We start from the raw sequence: 12,539 nt of genomic DNA on the forward strand, positions 1-12,539 counted from the left end.
TTGGCAACATGTGATTTACCAGCAGATGTGAGGGGTCTTCATGTCGAAACTGCCTCCCATCACTTCAGTAAAGTAATGATGATTCTCCAGCGTGGCTAAAGGATCCACAAGTGTTTCCCATTGTTTTCAATGGGAAATCTTGCATCACACGCTTTGCGATGTGTTTTACTGTTTTACACGCGATGTGCATGTGAGTGTGATCTGATGTTTCCCCTTGAAGTCAATTTGAAACATTTGCGATCCTTTCACACATGTGAAACACATGCTTGAGGGTAGTAATTTCACAGGAGTGATGCATTGGGGTTTTTAATCAAAAAAGCTTTCCATTGCCATGAAAATTCGCATGGTGGCGCTATATCGAACCGAATGCAACCTTAGGATGACTACCCACTCCAGTTTTTTTTTCACTGCGAAATTCGCAGCGTTTTTTTTTTCTGCAGGGGTCTATGGGACTTGTAATGTTAAAATCGCAATTTACCACGAAATCACGTTTTTGTGCGATCGTGATTTTAACATTACAAGTCCCATAGACCCCTGCAGGAAAAAAAAAACGCAGCGAATTTCGCAGTGAAAAAAACTGTAGTGGGTAGTCACCCTTAGACGGAAAGGAGAGTGAGTGTCACTGTTTTTCTTAATTTCTCCCGGGTTAATATAATCCAGCTGATTTTCGAACTTTAGAAATTCTGATTTTGCCTATCCCAATCCATTCTCATGTTACTACCAGCAGAATCCAGTTTTTTATGGACACCTTAGCTACACTTTTAGGTCTCATTCACACGAGCATAGCGATTTTCGCTTGACTGTGTCATGGCCACAGCGCCACGGAACATCGTGTGAACGGGCGCACAAATCTGCTGTTTGTGCGCCCGTTCAGATGGCCTGGGTCTGGTGCATATACGCTGAGCCTGGATGCCATCGGGCGTGGGGAGACAGTTTAGCTCTGCTAAACTGCCTCCTCCTTTCCGCCCCTTTGCTGGCTCTCAGCAAGGGGAGGGGGCGGGACGGGGCTGGAGCTAATGTGCTAAGCTCCCGCCCCCTCTCTGCCCCTTGTCGGCTGCCAGAATGGGAGGGGGCGGGAGCTTAGCTCCACCACGCCCTCCCCCTCCCATCGCAAACAGCCGGCAAGGGACAGAGAGGAGGAGGGAAGGGGGTGGGAGTTTAGCAGACATGCTGCTAAACTCCCTCCCACCTCCCTTCTCTGGCAGCTCCCATAGGAGTCTATGGAGCCACTGCCGTATTCCAGCCAGAAGATAGTCCCTGAACTATCTTTCCTGGCCGGCGTAAAAGTGCCTGGCTGAAATGCGCACCATATGCGCTATCTTAGCCGGCCAGTCGCTTTTACGCCGCGGGAATACGCCCATCTGAACTAGCTCCTAATGTTCACACAATAAAGGATGAGCTATGTTTGGAATGGTTTTCCATTCTGTTTTTCCTGGAGATGTGCGGTATCGGAGAGGTCTGGCAACTTGTCCTCCATAGAGATAACATGAGACATATCAGTACATTGTAAAATGCTGCAGAATATGTCGGCACTACATACTTAAAAACTACTATTATGTTAATGGAGGGATCAGAGGCGCTAACTTCATGTTGTTTTATCATAACTTCTATCTGCTTTGTGCGACATAAATCATCTATACATGAGACGATATTATGAGCACGTAGACTTCTGTCTGCTTCTATCTTAAAAATACAGTTTCCTCTTTAATATCAAGTTCTACAGTCAATCATTTCAATTAATGAAGTCACCGGCAAAGTGTGATGAAGAATATGAGCAGCGCTGTGTGGTGACCAAAACTTGACATGGCTGACAGTAATTTGTTCTAGGCGCTGCGGTGCGTTCCGGGGCTCCCTGAAATGGAATCAATGATAATTATCTGTGGTCTTTTCTAAAGAGTTGGCAGAAGCAGCAACCATGTGCCACTCAGCTGCCTGGGTCTGCAGACATGCCTTGTGCATTGGGTGCGGTCGCCGAAAGAAACACTTTATGAGTTTCTTTCTGTTCTCACAATGTTGGGGATAATGCATTTCAGTTCAGTACAGATGTTTTATGCAACACACTGTGTGATTCTGGTGCGGTTTTGTTTATTTGTCTAGTACAATGAACTTTAAATAAGCTCTCTAGGTATATAGTATTTAGTTTTTTTTAATATTTTGCATTCTTGCTATATTTGCTTTGCATTGCTGTTGTGGTTTGTATGTGCTCGGTGTATATCTGCTATCAGGAAGTTACACTTTCTTCTGATAACATCTGGAAATCATTCTGGCCCAGTTCACAAACAGCCTCCCTCTGCCATGGTACCCAGCAGGGGCCAGGAAACCCTCCCTTACTTACCGCTGCAGTCATGTGTGCCCATCTACAAACTAACAGAAGTTAGTGCAGAGCCTAATATAAGAACAATTCTAAGGTCTCGTTCAGACTGGCATTAGGCTCAGGTAAGAACTTTTGTTTCTATGTTCCGTTTGAGGAGCAAAGAAACAAAAATAAAAACTGAATTAAATGTTTCCATTTTGCTCCCCTTTGATTTCAATGGATTTTAAAATATTTCCGTTTAGTTCCGTTCCATATCCATTTTTTAAACGGAACAAATAGTGCAGGCAACTGCGATATTTCTTCTGATTGACAAACAGAAATGAAACAGAATTAAACACAAATATTTACGTTTTAATGAAATCTCAATGAAATTAAAGGGGAACAAAACGGAAACGTTTAATTCTATTTTCATTTCTTTGCTCCTCAAACAGAAGTGTTTAACTGAGCCCAACGCCATTGTGAACGAGCCGTAAGCCCTGTGCAACAATATGCTTGTCTGTGTACTTGTGTCTTTGGGTGTGTCTGTCTTTGGAAATATATGGGTGTATCTAGTTCTGTGTATGTAGTATTGTATGAGTAGAGCTGTGTATCTATGTATTAGTGCATCTATCTTTGTGTGTGTCTCTAGGTGTGCACCCTTTACTGTACACCTTCTGTTGTCACCATGTGTGACCTTGTAACATGCGGAAGTGACACGAAATCTAGTAGAGACAAACTACCTTGTGCAGTGGAGTTTATAGGATAGCAAAATATAGCTGCCAGCTAAAAGCTGTATGTACTGACCCCCTTCCCCATACACGTGGGCTGTCGACTTGGCCAAACATGTATGTGTCTTCAATGAGGTGAGGAGAATGAGTCGCTGCGACACCCCTGACTCATATCCAACATTTCTTGCTGTGTCGGCAGCTGATTCGCTGTTTCCAGGGATAATCGCCTCATGTAAAGTACCCTTGATACTGTAGTTAAATTGCTTTTTTTATATGACTGGTTTCAGATAACCGTAATGTGTAAAGGAGTTGTCCAGGCGGCGGCCGCCAGGATGCACTGGGGTTAGACCGGACGTGCTGCTCCAGCTCCTGTGTAGTGGCCGGCGCTCGTAACTGCAAGCGCAACTCTCATTGCAGGCTGGGGTCCTATTGATTTCAATGAGAGCTGCACTTGCAATTACGAGTGCTGACCGCTGCGCAGGGTCGGAGCAGTGCTGCCATTCCAACCCCGGTGTATCCCAGCACCCGCTGCCTGGATAACCCCTTTATAGCCCTTTTACATGGCCCAATAATCAGTCAGGAATGTTTGTTTGCCCAATCAGCTCGTCTGAATATGCCCAGACAGCCAGTGAACGAGCATACGCTGGTTCGTTAGCTGATTGGATCATCAATGAGGACATAAAAGTGCTTGCTTGTTGGCCGCACATTCCACATGGAGGGTATTCTGCCAATGAATTCTATCTGTATAGATGTTTTAATGATTGTTCTTCCCTATATTACCGATGCTCTACCACATGTGAAAAGCAGAAACGAGCATTGTTCGACATGCTGTTGGTGTTTGTTATAACCGCAAAGGATGGGCCCATGTAACAGGGCGCAGTCAGCTAGGAGACAGTATTTCACAATCAGTAGCCAGAGAAATGGACTTTACATAATACCATTAACTCAAATGTTTAGTCATAAATTAAAGAGCTAAAGACCTTCATACATGCAAGAGAAAAGTCAATCAAACCCAAGAGAGTCGAAAGAGAGTTGGGAGGTCTTCATAGCCATGTAGTACGTCTGGGCGTTTTGAATGCCCAATCCTTTTGTTCTCAGGAGAGATAGAAGCCAGAAGTGTCTGGCAGCAGCTTTTTCTCCTTCTCTCATTAAAAAGTCCTGCAGGCACTGCCAAGCCAAGGAAGCATATGTATGGCAGAGTCAGGAGGAATAGCTTTGGGCTGAGCAGTGCTCGGCCAACAGCAACAAAAGGTGTGTGGGCACCTTAAAATCTAGATGTCTTCAAGGAAAAGTAGCTGCAAGGATTTGTCTACCTTTGAAACCATTTTGCCTATTTGCAGTGCATCTAAATTAAAAGCTGAAGAAACGTTGTAAATAAAGAAGTACGTTACCGTTTTGTGTGTACAGCTGCCATGCAGAACTGTGAGTCTCCATAGTTGCAGACTACAAGCAAACCCTGAGTAGTCTGACCCTGCAGGCATACTCCCTTCCATCTTTCCTTCACCCTGCTGAAAACAGTCGGTAGGTTATGGACTGAAAGCACACACAGTCCTGTATTACAATTTATGGCATTTACCTCCATGTCCAATTAGTCAGAGAAGTTAAAGGGGCTTCCTGACTTATCAATCATTGATGGCAGTGGAGAAAAGAGGGGTGCGGAAATAAAAACCAAACATACTCGCCTCCTGCTGACCTCCTCCCCTACTGCTGCTCGCTGCTCTGGGTTCTCTGTTTATAGCAGTGGCAGCGGTCACATGGGTTGCTTACACATGTGACTGCTGCAGCCAATGGGAGGCTGGCGGGGACGTCATCAGTGATGTCCCGTAAACCTGCCTTGGGGCTTCTAATGCATTACACGCACATACACACCAAATAGTGCATGGCGATTGGCGGCCCATAGCAAGTACACAACGTCATTGTGTACTTGCTGCATGCCACGTGATTGTCACATGCGGGCTGCATGCAGCGAATTATGCTCGTGTGCAGCCGCCCTAACACTGCGGTACATAAGCCACAACTAATGATTAATAGTAGCGCACAAAGGGCTTCTTCACTCTTGTCGCTGGCGTGCTGAGCCCAGGGGGCATTTCTTAACTGTGAAACTGGAATGGCTGCAATCTTTCAGCAGACACTGTCATTACAATGGCTCTGTAGTTCGTTATGTAACGCTTAACATTAATTACTGGTGTAATTTAAGGCTTCTGTAGATTCATGTTTATTCAGCATGCTAGTTGTTGTGCTGTGTTTGAGGTAGCTGCGTGCCCCAGCTTGCCCTTCCTGTGCCATCGTGAAACGGGTGGGGTCAGAACTTTGCTATCCCTTTTTCTGCCCTAAAACTGGCACTAGTTTAGGAATGTGGTTTACCTGGTCTGAAGGGGAGTTCTTCTCTGGGGCCAAGTAATATGCTCTATCGTGGAGGATCATTTTATCATATCACAAGCAGCGTTCTACCATGCACAGATTAAAATGTCAGCTCTTCAGATTAGGAGTTTATATCTGTTGTATTGAAGATGTATTAATTGTGCGAACGGCTGCTAAGTATTCTAAATATAATTTTTTCTTCAATGCAATGGACAAACTTGCTCTACTGCTCCTTGTGACCTTTGTGGGTCATCTCAAGTGGGCTGCTATATGACTGCCGAGGGTTTAGGACAGTCATTTATCTGGATGAATATGGTGTCAGACACACGTGTAGTACACACTGTATGCAACAGCTGCAGAGGAAACGTAACGCTGTGATTTACACCAAGGGGAGGCTGAGGGTAGCTCCTAAGGGGGAACAAAAAGTTGAGGGTAGTGTATATACTTGTTGCTGTGCCAGAAGTAGTCACATTTTTAGTGCATTGACAGAAAATGAAGGTGTGTATGTCACGGTCAACTACTATGTCATATATCTTATGAAAGCCGTATACTCACTAGATGACTCCTTACATCTCTCTGTCCTTTCCCATGTAAAGAAGTTCAGACTGTTTATGACTTCTGTTGATGGTGTCATTTTTTGCTAAAAAACCACCTCTAATACAATAAGGTATTTTTGATACCGAATACACCCACATCTTAGTAAAAATGTTGACTATTCATACTACGCAGAGTTTGTAGCATCTGGCTGTACACTGAGTTTTAAAGGCACATAAATATCATGACCTTCATGGTATCCTATGATATTAAATGGCTGCCACCCCCCACCCCACCCCGGTCAGGTTTTCATCAAACTTTAGTGAGAGTTTAAAAGGCATAAACTGCCCCCAGGCAACCAATCTTGGGGAACTAAAATTAGCGGAATTGTTAATTTTTAATTAGTTGATATATTTTGTTTCCCAAATAATAAACTTGTATACAAGAGCCTGGCTTCATATCTCCTTCAGCTTTCGATAACATATACAGGATCAGGCTTCATTCACACTAGCGCATAAACGGCGACGTTTTTTACGGCCGACCGATATACGCGACCATCTGAGGCATTGGTTTTCAATGCATTCGGTCACACAGGCATATATACGGCGTGTAAAAATGTCGGACTGTCAAAAATGGAACATACGTGACCAAAATACGACCAGCAGATATATGGTGGCTAAAAAGATAGTTCTGGAACTGTGTTTTGGCCAATATAAGTAGGCGGGTCCCATAGACTCTTATGGGAGCTGGGAAAAAAATCTGGTTTACCAACAAGGTTTAAAGGGCTTGTCCCACAAAATAAAGTTTTGTCTTTTTCCAGGGGTTCAGGATCTGATCGGTGAAGCTTTAGTCACACATACACATCACCACTCCATTTATTTCAGTAGCACTGCTGTAGATATCCACGTTCAAGCAGTCCCTTGGAAATGATTGAAGAAGTAGTGCTAATGTGTGACCACCACTTCACCAATCAGATAATTAACACCTATCCTGTGGATAGGAAAATCTTTATTTTGTGGGTCAACCCCTGTAAGACTGAAATAGCAAATCCCTCCTTTACCAGATTCACTGAACGACCATAGTATTTTTTTAATCAGTGCATGGATCTATCTATTAAAGCAACCCTCCAGTATCCGGGCAAAATTCTCTCCTGGGAACAGAGCGGGAGTGTGGTATATTGCCAAGATGGCAGATTCGATCTTTAGACTACCTAATCTCATGCACTGCATTGGTAGTGTTGGACTACCAATGTACTATATCTGTTCTCTGATTGGCCAGAGCTTCTAATGTGATCAGCAAAGGCCAATCAGAGAGCAGTGCACATTAGGTAGTTAGAACAATGCTACAACTATCTTGTACAGCTGAAAATGGCAGAGTGGAGAGGTGACAGAGAAGAACAAGTGCAGGTAATATACCCCCCTACCCGTTTGTTTCCCAGGACAGAATTTTGCCCTGAAACTGAAGGGTCGCTTTAAGCTTGCCATACATTGGGGATCTCGGATAGCCTTTTTTTTTTTATAACTTGTTGCTCATGGTTGGTCTGTGAAGGTTATCTTCTTGGACATAGTGCCAGAAGTTAAAACGAGAGTTCACTGATTGATCATTAGTCTGAATTGGGCTTTTTGGTCATACGATAACTCTAGTGCATGGCCAACATTGGCCAGAGCACAGGGCAGCTTTTGACTCAGCGTTGCGTGGTCATTTGCTAACTTTGGTAATTGCTATGTAATACTACATTTGCCCCGTATAATAAATGTGGATGCATCTGCCACTTTTTCACAAGCAGACTCCTAGCTTTTAGCTTACCTTCAGTACTATTACAAGAGAGCAGGCTGTCCTAGCTGTACAACATCTTGTGTAAACTTTGCATAAAAAGTTTAAAAAAAATGAAAAAACACTATGCATTAAAAAAAATAATGAATAGCCATATTACCAATTAATACCATTCAAAGAGAAATGGTAATCAGATAATAATATATAATCACTAGACTTGGCTTCCTAATCACACAGCAGACTGGTCTCTTTTCTCCCTGGAGGCTTTGGACATACAGTAAGTACTCAGGAAGCAAGGAAGTTTGAAGATAATGATGTAGCTTCACGGAAATGAGTATAACATAGTCAGAGGCCTTAGCTGTGCACTCCTCAGGTGATGAACATGCAGCATGCGGTGATCGTTTGCTATTGTTTGTCCCTCAAATCGATCAGGAAGAAAGTTTAGACCAGGGAGGCATGAGCAGGAGGTTTTAGGGGCCACCTGGCGATCCCATGTACCACTCGCCCCTCTGTGGTGCGTAACTGCGACGGATTGCAGAACTTATCTTTGCACCCACAACAGCACTACCGTCTAATACGGCTCTGACTCGCACAACATTCCGGGAGCCGGTTGGAGGAGTGAAGGTATGCTGCGCAAGTTAGAGCACACCGCTGCTGCAGCAGACAATAGTGCTGTTGTTAGTGCAAAGGTAAGCTCTGCAACCCATTGGAGTTATGAACCACAGAGGGACGTCTTTTAAAATGTGGGGGTCACAGAAAGAGCTCTGTTAAAAAGTGGAGGTCAGTATTACTAAAAGGGGGTTACTTTAATTAAGTGGGCGACACAGAGTGGTCACTTTTATTAAGTGAGAGACACAGAGAGGTAACTTTTACTAAGTGGGGGCCACAAAGGAGTTACTATTAGTGGGCCCTAGCAGGGTCACTATTAATGGGGCCGCAGACAGTACACTAGTATTATGGGGGAACTGATGGGTAATTAGGGGCTGCAGCAGGACAGGAAAGGTGCAAAAAATGGTCACAGCTGCAAGAAATCTTCATGGCAGTCTGGACCCAGAGAGATAAGAAAAGGGAAGGTGAACATCACTAACCAGAGGAGATTTCAGCTTTGATCACCGGAGGTAATTGCACTGTAATCACAGCCGCTATGTAGAACTAGCACCTGCCTTAGGCCTTATTCAGGTGGACGTAGTTTTGGTCCATATCCTGCCTTTGTATCTCACAAACAGCACATGGACACAATATAACCTATAAGGCTAGTCACACGGGTGAGTTTTCACACAGACCTATGGACCATGTGAAAAAAATCACTAGATGTCTTATTCTGGCCTGCACCATGGAAAAGGATAGGACATGCAGTATCCAATGCCTGTGCAGATCAGCTCAATTCCCATACAATGATCCGGATGTGGTCTTGTTTGTGACTGCAATATTAAGAAGTATTCTTAAGCTGAGCCATTGTATCTAAGTCTGCCATGTTATAAAAGTTGTGGCCTATAGTTAGTAAAATTATTTGATGGGGTCCCCATGGGTTCTATGTAAGCCCATTCTTCTACCCTCAGCCTGATTCCTTCATGGATCCCTATAATGCTGTGAGTTTAGGTCAATTGATCCGTGGTCTAGCGCAGACATTTGTTCGTATTATGAGTGCAAAAATAATAATAATCTCTTGATATGTATAGCGCCAACTTATTCCGCAGCACTAATGCACCAATAATACGCTCATCTGAAAATGCACCAATAATACGCTCGTCTGCTATGAGCTTGCTTCTGGTACCGTATATACATGTTCTGAGGTGCCGTATTCATGAGACAAGCACACAGTGTGGTTGACCTCACAAGGCATACCACACTTGCCAGTAATTTGTGTGGCTATGATTTGGATGCTTGCACCTTCACACAGGTTGTAAGTGTTGTGGAAATTCTGCAGTTTTTATGGTACAAATCATGTGAAAAGATTTCAAAAATCTCCATCACACTGAGCAGAAAACTTCTGCACAGAATCCACAGCATTTTTTATAAACACTGCGAATTCTAAATCTGCAGCATGCCTATTTATGCTGTGGATTTCAACCCTTGACACAACAAGGGTTAAATCCCATGGCAGATCTGTAACAAAATCCGTGTCAAAATCTGCACTATTTAGGTGTTGGCCACTGCAGATTTGGTGCAGGTTTTCAGCAGATACACTGTGTGTGAAGGTACGCTGCTCATGGGCCAGTGCCATGTGCTTGCCACCCAGGCTTAAATTTGCCAGCCAACCCCTGGTTTAGACTATTAGCATATTCCTAAATGACAGGTAATTTGAGGTTTCAGGGAAATGCTTTGCAGCAGACCTTGTATGTAGTAATACTGAAGTCCCTTTCTAGTAAATGCAATGCTGACTGGCTAAGGGAAACATCTTGTGAGTGACACTTGATGTCCCTTGAATGTCTCGTGGATATACAATCCTGCTGCCCCCTGTGCCCTAAAACATGTGACTAAGATGAAAATAGCGTCAAAACATTCCATGGAGCATTCCGCCTCTCACATTACCTGGAATCCAGCTACGATAGACTCTTACACAATCCACTCCACTTAAACTGCCCCTTTCATCTCCCCCTGCGCATTATAAATAAAGCTCGTGGTCACAACACTCTCCGAATTACAAGTTAGGAGGAGATCTCACTGCCATGTGTGCAGAGTGGGGATTTGGCCCCAAATGGTCAGTATGGCTTATAGAACCTAGTTCTGTAGTAGGGTCTAGTACTGTGCACCCTAAAAGTTAAAGAACTATGTCCACATTGGGACCAGCCGTACATAATAAAGCTTCTATAATTATGGATAAGTGGGTCCTAGTAAAGACTCAGCATGAGCTTCAAACTGATCATGCTAAATATAGCATGTTTCCTTTCTCTCTTCTGCCATTGAAACATGATATACGAGGGTCCATAAATGAGGAGTACCTGGAGGGGAGAACTGAATGCCAAGTACTGCATACTTGAAACATGGACTCCGCTTTGGAATGAAGAGTAGTAGAGAGGTGGCTGAAGCATATGAGTATTTTCCTAGTTGCAGGCTACATTTCCTCTTGAGGTTTAGAACATAGTTTCCAACTTTCTAATTAGGAAAAGAGGGACAAATACAAATACCTGCATCATGTATAGCTGTAACAAATTGTTTTAACATTAAGCTATGCCTCTAACCGCCATAAATCCCCTTTGTGCCTCCACACAGTAATAGTTCTTAGTGCCACACAGATACAAAGTAATAGGACTTCTTTGTGTGGCATGCCGTAATAGTACCTCCTAACCGTTATTATGCCTCCTTAGTGCCACCACCAGTAAGGATGCCCTCTTGGTTCCAAGCAAAATAAGGATGCCCTATTAATGCCCCTCTCACAGTAGTGGCACCCCCATTACTGCCTCTTGCACAGTTTGATGCGCCCCACAGAGTTAAGATTCGCCTTTAGTACTCCCTCATACGGTAGTAGTGATGCCCCCCACATCGTAAAGTTTCTCTCTTAGTGCCCTTAGTAATGTCTCTTTATGGCTCCCCCACACACAATGATGCCTCACACTATGATGTACCTTTTTAGTGACTCCACATTAAAATAACAAAATGAAAATTTACCTAGCCCTGCTTGGCATGTTACCTGCAGCCTGTCTTGGCACAGTGGGCATGATGACATCACTGCATCATGCGTGCCTCCCCCAAGCAACTAGCGATAAATGGTGGAGCAGAGAATTGATGGCTCACTGCTTCTCCATCGGTTTTGAACTGTATCTGCATCACTGAAATAGTTGAAATTTGGACATTTGACATGCTTTCCCAGATGGTGGGACAGCGCTGAAATACAAGAATGTCCTACTTGGTCTGGGATGGTTTGGAGGCATGGTCTAGAGGGCCCCACTTTGCATGCAGTTTTTCAACCGTCTTCATCCTATAGGTAAATGTATTATATATGCTTGGTATGATACCTTTGCTATATACAGTGAAACCTCTTTGAGATGACCATCCAAATTGTGTTGAAATGTGGTCTTCTAGAGGGCTGGTCTTCTAAAAGAATTGACCAGTATGCATAATATATGATGAAACTGAAGATTGGTCACAGGAGATCTAGACTGGATAAGGTCTTTTGGAGAGCTTTTACTGTATGTTGTCTCTATGCCGATGCCATGTAATTGTTTATTGAGCTTGTAGATTTCTTCAGGTCTGACTACTTAAAAGGAGTCCGCATGCTGCAGTTTATGATACTCACGAAGGCAACTTTTGTACAAGTGTATAATCTCCTGGTAGATTGTTTCTAAAATAAACCTTATGTGCCAGCCTTGGGGCATTAGGTGTAATGGGATGTATGTACTACATCTGTGTCGTTAGGATATTCCTTCATTTTGGAACGGCTCGTTCTTTGGCTGTTTCTTCGTGGTTGTGTAATTGTGCCAACCATTTTAGCTCAGCAATTCTCAAATAAACCACCTAGACAGTGAAAATTGCAAAGTCATAAGTGCGGCTATTTAATAACAATGCAGAGTTTTATGAACATTTGTCTCCATTGTAAACTAGATGTGTCATAAAGCCAGCTGGGAGAGACTAGCCATACATTTCTAATAGAATACAAAAGATGACTGTTTCCATAGAAACACTGGACTGGAGTTTTTTTTTCCAATACTGCTTTTTCACTTCCTCCTAGTGATGGACTATTCGCTATTTACCCTGCCTCCACAAGCATTTATTGATAAAGTGATGCAGTATACGTCCTTATATCATTTCACATGCACAATGCAATGAATTTTGGATACATTTATTTGAAAATCTACTTCCTCTTCTTCAGGATTCAAGTTTCAATCATTTTGGGTGAGATCACATTTCCT

At 43.4% G+C, this 12,539-nt stretch overlaps 1 protein-coding gene and 1 long non-coding RNA gene across 3 annotated transcripts in view; one reads left to right on the forward strand and one right to left on the reverse strand.

Moving 5' to 3' along the window:
* LOC136582003 (uncharacterized) overlaps window positions 1-4,722 on the reverse strand; it is a 109,157-nt gene extending 104,435 nt beyond the window's left edge. The window contains exons 1-2 of one of the 2 annotated variants that reach the window (XR_010787116.1): window positions 4,704-4,722; window positions 4,413-4,529 (exon numbers count right to left, since the gene is read on the reverse strand). This is a non-coding gene — a long non-coding RNA (uncharacterized lncRNA). The other variant, XR_010787115.1, reaches the window with a different exon arrangement.
* AHNAK (AHNAK nucleoprotein) overlaps window positions 1-12,539 on the forward strand; it is a 67,694-nt gene that overhangs the window by 21,461 nt on the left and 33,694 nt on the right. The gene's annotated exons all lie outside the window — the stretch shown is intronic.

Source organism: Eleutherodactylus coqui, chromosome 11, assembly GCF_035609145.1.
Source record: "Eleutherodactylus coqui strain aEleCoq1 chromosome 11, aEleCoq1.hap1, whole genome shotgun sequence".
NCBI lineage: Eukaryota > Metazoa > Chordata > Amphibia > Anura > Eleutherodactylidae > Eleutherodactylus > Eleutherodactylus coqui.